Source organism: Gouania willdenowi, chromosome 12, assembly GCF_900634775.1.
Source record: "Gouania willdenowi chromosome 12, fGouWil2.1, whole genome shotgun sequence".
Taxonomy (NCBI): Eukaryota; Metazoa; Chordata; class Actinopteri; order Blenniiformes; family Gobiesocidae; genus Gouania; species Gouania willdenowi.
The window spans coordinates 30009196-30015940 of NC_041055.1; positions in this window are offsets into that span (position 1 = coordinate 30009196).

The window sequence follows — 6745 nt, forward strand, 5'->3', positions numbered from 1 at the left end:
TATATATATATATATATATATATATATATTAAATGTAGTTTTATCAGCAGTAAAAATAATTCCTTTTGGCAAGGTTAATTTTTCACATTGTTACAAATATTAAAACATTTAGTGTGGACAGTCCTGGCAGATCATTGCAGGTAACTGGCATGGGTTGTTTTACAGCTAGTGGCCTAGTTCACCATGCTCTGTTAGCTTTCACTTAGCATGTAGCATGTAGCATCAGACCAAAACCTCATAACACGCCACTGCCTTAGCATAATATTTGCTTTACAGGGATCGTCTCAGCATATTTTACACTAAATCACTTCATAGGAGAGCTCACACAAACTGTAGTCACACCCTGTGTGTGTGTGTGTGTGTGTGTGTGGTGTGTGTGTGTGTGTGTGTGTGGTGTGTGTGTGTGTGTGTGTGTGTGTGTGTGCGTGCGTGCGTGCGTGCGTGCGTGCGTGCGTGTTGTGTCTTTTTAAAGCTTCCTTCCTGGTGGTAAATGAAAGACCTTCTTTGTGCTGACCCGTTGCCTTTAATACTTTCAGCTAACGCTTTCACTGGTTCTTACTTTCCTTCTCCAACACCAGCAGTGTTTTCCTTTTGTGTGGTGAGGTGACGCTGGGGGGGCAGTGAGGCTATTTTCTAACTCCCATCTTGTTTTGTCCCGTCTATGTTTGACCAGCAGCAAAGTGAAAGGATAAAGTGCAGGAGTTTGCTAGCAAGCACATGTGCTCTAATGTGCTAATGCTAATGAATGCACAGTAATGAAATTCATTCACGGTGGATCAGGTGCTTCTGGTCATCTATGGCTAGCACTAAGCTAAGCTATATCTTCTTCTACTGTTGCTTACAACACAGGTGACATTTGCAATTTGCAGGACTATATACTGTCTATTATATACTATAAGTATGATTGGGATGATGAGCGTTCCCACTGACGTATTCTTCCAAGTTTCCCAAGATGCATTTGGAACCGACAACGACAAAAACCTGAATCACACTGAGGCTAAATATCTTTGTTGATTCTTCACCTTTACTTTGAAAGTTCTGAAAACATTTTAAGTGAGAAAGTGACCAAGTAGAATATCAACATGTGCTCATTTCATCCATAAAACTCACGTAGACACATTCAATTCTGACATTTCAGAGATTTTCAGAGACCCGCCATTGTGCTACTGACAAAAGTTCTTGTTAACTTCAAAACATGAGCCCTATTTACAAAAGTGTTAAAACTTTTACGATACATTTCTATTATGAAACATCTGAATCTACTCATGAAAGCGTAAATTCTACTGTTTCCATTACCAGTTTTTATTGTGCTATTTACATTTTGCGCATATCTAATGGTAATGGGAACACAACTATTGTCTGTGAAGCAAAAGTAATTCTGCGTTCACACCGGATGAGTCTGGCGCACAAAAACATTCTGCAGGTTTCTCGGATCTAAAAATGTCCCCATTCGCTTCATATGCGCGTTTGAAGCGAAGCCCCGCCCACCAACGACATATCTAACTCAGTGAGTTTCACTGCCTGCTGAAGTGAGGAGCTGTGCTCCTTTTTCTCCTCTCATAAACATAAACCACCAGTGAAAAAAGCCGGTGTGATTAGCGGCTAATGCTATGCTAGCTCAGTGATACAGAGAGAACTTTTACCTGTAACTACCACCTCCACGCCTAATCCTTCCTAGTCCGGTCCCGGTTATAAAGGTCGTGTCATACAGCTCCAGGTGGTCACACACAGCTTCTCCTCCATGGTGGAATGGGTGAACAGACAAGTGTCCATGTTGACGGCCTGACGTCATCATCAACAAAGACTCTGATTGGCTTTCGTTTTGTGAAACAGTCGCAGGAGTTCAATATTTTTTAACTCGAGCGATTGTGTGAATATGACAAAAAATCGAGAGCGCTCTCGCACGACCAACGCGTGAATCGGACCGCACCGCTGCACAGGAAATATTTCGCCTCTATGCTGCGTCTATCCTTTGACTTTGTAAATAATCTGGTCACACGAACATTTTGGGACGCATAAGCAATTACAGGTTAAATAACATTTGTGGATTGTATCTGTTATGATACAAAGGAACAGCTTTTTTTCTTACATAGCAGGAAATGTGTCCACATTGTGTTATCATGACACATGCAATTTCATATTTATTTGGTGCTTTTCTTTTAATGATGAAAATGTCCAAATGAACAATTAAATTCCTTGTTATGCGGAATATGAATCTATACTTTTTCGGTTCTTACTAATATGTTTGAGCAGCCAATATGAAGGAATAAAAGAAAGAAACGTGTTTTTCATTTTGAGTCGATGTGTCAGTCGTGAAGTTATTAATGCCGATGGCTCTGTGGGATGAGGCAGGTTGGTGGTTGAAGCTCGACTCTCACTTTTAATGCTGCATCTCGCACTAAAAAATCTGTGGTTCTGTTTGTCTGTGCTCTTTTCAATGGTGTTGAATGGTGTTTAGTCTCCGAGGCCTGTAGCCACATGTCAGCGTTCATCGTTCTGCACCAGCAGTGCCTGACAGGATCCCCTTTGAGCCATATTGTTTAGTTGTATGTTTCCCACTGATTACCATCGGCCAGCTCGACAGATGGTGTTTTATACACACGCACACAAAAAATCCATTTTTGTAAGGTTTAGCAAAAAAAAAAATAGCCACCAGTGCTTTTCACTGCTTTCTATCAAACTTAGGCTGTGTTGTAAACATCATACTAACGTTTGATGTCAAAATGAGTATGTAGTGTGTTCACATTAGATAGTATGAAAAGATTGAGTATGTGAGAAATACCCGGATTAATACTATATGGCAGGGGTGGCAAACTTATTTTAGTTCAGGGGCCAAATATGGGCCAGTTTGATCTAAAGTGGGCCACAGTGGTGGGAAAAAAGAGCAATTTTAACATTATTGTGCTTGAGTTCTCAATATTAGTTCCTACAAGATCTTTTCTCTTGATTTTTAGATCCTATTTTTGTGTGATTTAGTGTAATTATTTGTGAGAAATTGCAAAATTTTTTGGAAAAAATTTAGTTTTCTTTCCATAATTTGCGACCAAAAATGACTGCATTCATGTGACTTAAGCGTGGGAAAACTTCACGCCCCTAAACGTATTGTGAAGTTTCATTGGAAGTATGAATTTGAGATATCTACAACTGGAATATTTGGTATGTTGCACAATAATTAATGTTTTTTCTATCATTTTTACTGTCTTCAGTGGGCCAAATTTGATGCTCCAAAGGGCTGGATTTGGCCCCCGGGCCTTGAGTTTGTCACGTGCTGCAGTATATGGGGAGATTTTTTTGAGTATGCATGATGGGCACACGAGTCAACCGCCCCATGATGCATTGCGAGCGGAATGTAAAATCGTCCTGGGACTGGTTTCAAGCTAAAAATCAAACACCGCCTTTTCAAATTAAAAGCATCTTTACTTGTCTTCCATTAGTTTTTTAACCCTTTTGTAAATAGGGCTCTTGTTTTGAAGTTAACCAGAAGGTAACTAGCCAGTAGCACAATGGAGGGTCTCTGAAAATCTCCAAAATGTTGGAATTAAATGTGCAGTTTATGTGTTTCTGGAAGTTTCATGGATGAAATGATCACATGTTTTGTATCGAACATTAGTGTGACATTTCTAACTCAACTATAATCTTTGTACCTTTCTTTATATTCAGGCAATGACCAGCAACACGTTCTTAGAGCAGATGAACTTACATCTCATTTATTTAGCTTTGGTTTCCTCAGCGTTAATGATCTTTTTCACAGTCAGCACTAAAGCAGTGGGAACAATGGACGCCTCATTGGGTGGAGGCTTGAATAATGGCCCATTTGTCCACATTCCCGTCCCTGCAGTGCATGTTTCCTAATCATTCCCTACGATTGCTGTGTGTGTTTGTTTGGTAGTAGTTGGTTCTCTGGTAACTCCAGTGTTTTCCTTTTTTATGTTGGAGTCAGACCCAGGTCAGTTCTGTTGCTCACACTGTTTCCAGCTGTGAGCCTCTGATCAGCGTCTACGAGCCGACACAGCTGTGAGGAGATGATGATGAAATCTTCTGTACATTGTTTCAAACCAAACCCTGAGCTTACTGGGTTTTTATCTTTTGAGGTTTAAATAACGTTGTTATCGCTGCTCGGTGTGAGGTTTGATAGAAAACTGTGGGTTGTTCACACGTGTGTGCGTGCGTGTGCGTCTCTCCTGGTGCTCTGGTTTCCTCCAGCACTTATTAAACATGAATGTTAGATTCCAGTTTTAGAACCTTCAGCGTTGCATTTTTTTCTCCATTTTGCATCGTTCCATGTGACACCCTCATTTTTAACATTTTTAATTTTAATGCTCGTCTTTTGTAAAGCATACTCAGATGTTTTAAGGCGTTAGTTATTGTGTGTTGGTTTTCACAGTATTCACAAACTGATTTTTGTTGTTGTTGTTGTTGTTTTGATATTTTAATACATTTCCTTTGTTGGGTCAGCGTGTTTCAACCCCAAAAAAAAATTATATTGTCCAAATTAAAAAAAAAAATTATATTAAATAAAAACCTATATATATACTGTATGTATATATATATCGAAAACTTAACAATACAAATAATAATAATAATAATAATAATAATAATAATAATAATAATAATAATAATAATACAAACAAAATGTGAAAATCATATTTTTGTGCAGGGGATCTTTTGATGTTAATGTTGTTTTTCTTTCTTTCTGTTTTCTGCTCTGTTTCAAATTGTTGGTGTCTTGACATTCATTTTTCTGTCTTGATTGCTTTTGTGTTGTTTTGTCTTTAGTTATTGTTTAATTATTATTAGCCTTTCTCTTCAAGCCTTTTCAGTTTTTTTGGGTGGTTTTTTTCTTGCATGCCTCTAAATTGCATAGATTTCTGTTAATGTCTGTCCATGTCCAAAGGCAACAAAAATACACAAAACAGCATAAATTTATAATAAGACATCAAAACAACAAAATAACTACAGAAAAAAGACTCAAAATAACAACATAAATACACAAAAATGAATAACAACAAAAAACTAAATATGATACAAAAAAAAAAAACACACAATGCATACTTAGATTGGTAATTATTCTAAATGCTGACGTGAATGTTGATAACATGGGTCTCAAATCAGACAATCAGATCCTGATATTTTGGACCTAAATGAGATTTGTTAAGGTTTGTAATGTTAGCATTAAACAGTCTCATAATTATCACCTGCTTTCATGGTTTAATCCTGTATCGGTCAAGCTTTACTTAAAACTAAGTTTTATTCCTCAAATTAAAGTGTGATGTCAGAAACTTGTACGTCTCTCATATTGCAATGCAATGAGCTTCTTTTTAGGGTTCTCGTGTTTCATGTTTTTCATATTTTCAGCATCATTTCCAAGCAATGGCAGTATTAGTCTGCAGAAGGAGATCCTATTGATTTTAGTAAGTGATGGACTAACAGCAGAGGAGTACATTGGGCCAACACGAGGCTTAGAGGTAAACACATAAACACTGTGAGTATGGCATTAAGTGGAGGTCTCTCAGGGGAAAACAGTTGTTTTAGTTTCATCAGGAGGTTTATCTTTAGCTTTTGCTCTTATTTGGCTTGTTTCTTCTTACAGTAACAGATTGTTGATTTCCTCACTGAGGATTATCAATCCTGCATGTGTACAGTAACGTGGTGCATGTGATTGTTGTAAAACAGTATTCTAGGAGCAGCAGCTGTTTGCACAGAGTTAATTTAGGTTATCTTGAACTCTAACTACATATAGTTCCCTGTGGTGCATGCAGTCCTGGGAATCACTATGTTAGGAGTCTAAGTGCCCCCGACGCCTACACGAGGACCACTTGTTAGACCTTATCAGATCTCAGACAGGGCTATCAGATGAACTGAGACACAGACGCACTCAGCATCCATTACTGCTGCTCCTCAGTCACCATCAAACCCCCAGACTATAACCTGGTTTTTATTGAACTTCAGAAGAGTTCATTCAGTCTGGCTCTCACATGCTTTAGATCAGGAGGAAGATTTTAGGCTTTGAACGTCCTGAAAGTGTACCAAACATGCTAAATATAGCATTAATAGAGCTAGCCACAAAAATACACAAAATAACCGAAAAATATACAAAATTACAACAATAATAACACAAAATGTCTCCGAAAGCACATAAAATACAACAAATCGTGTATGTTACACGATTTCAAAAAAATCACAAAAGAACAACACAAATACACAAAATGACAACAAAACACACTAAATACTCAATGAATGCACACAACCACGATAGAAATACACAAAATTAATCCAAAAAGCACACAAAAATTACAGGAAAAAAATGCAAATTGACCACAAAAACACACAAAATTATAGAAAAATATACAGAAAAACAACAAAAATACACAAAATGACAACAAAACACACTAAGTTAAGTCCTGCGATGCACAAATACACAATTAAAATATGGGAAATAAATCCAAAAAACACACAAAAGTTTAAGAAAAATTGTAAAATTTACTACAAAAACACACAATTACAAAAAAAATACATGAGGACAACAAGAATAAAGAAGATAAACTCCAAAAACACAAAATCCAATAAAAAAATCCCCAAATTGCCAAAAACACACAGAATGAGACAACATTTACAACAAGAATACACAAGAGAACAGAAACACACTTAATACTTGTTAAATGCACAAAATTATGATAAAAATACACAAAATTAATCCAAAATTACAGTAAAAAATTCAAATTGACCAGGAAAACACACATTATTA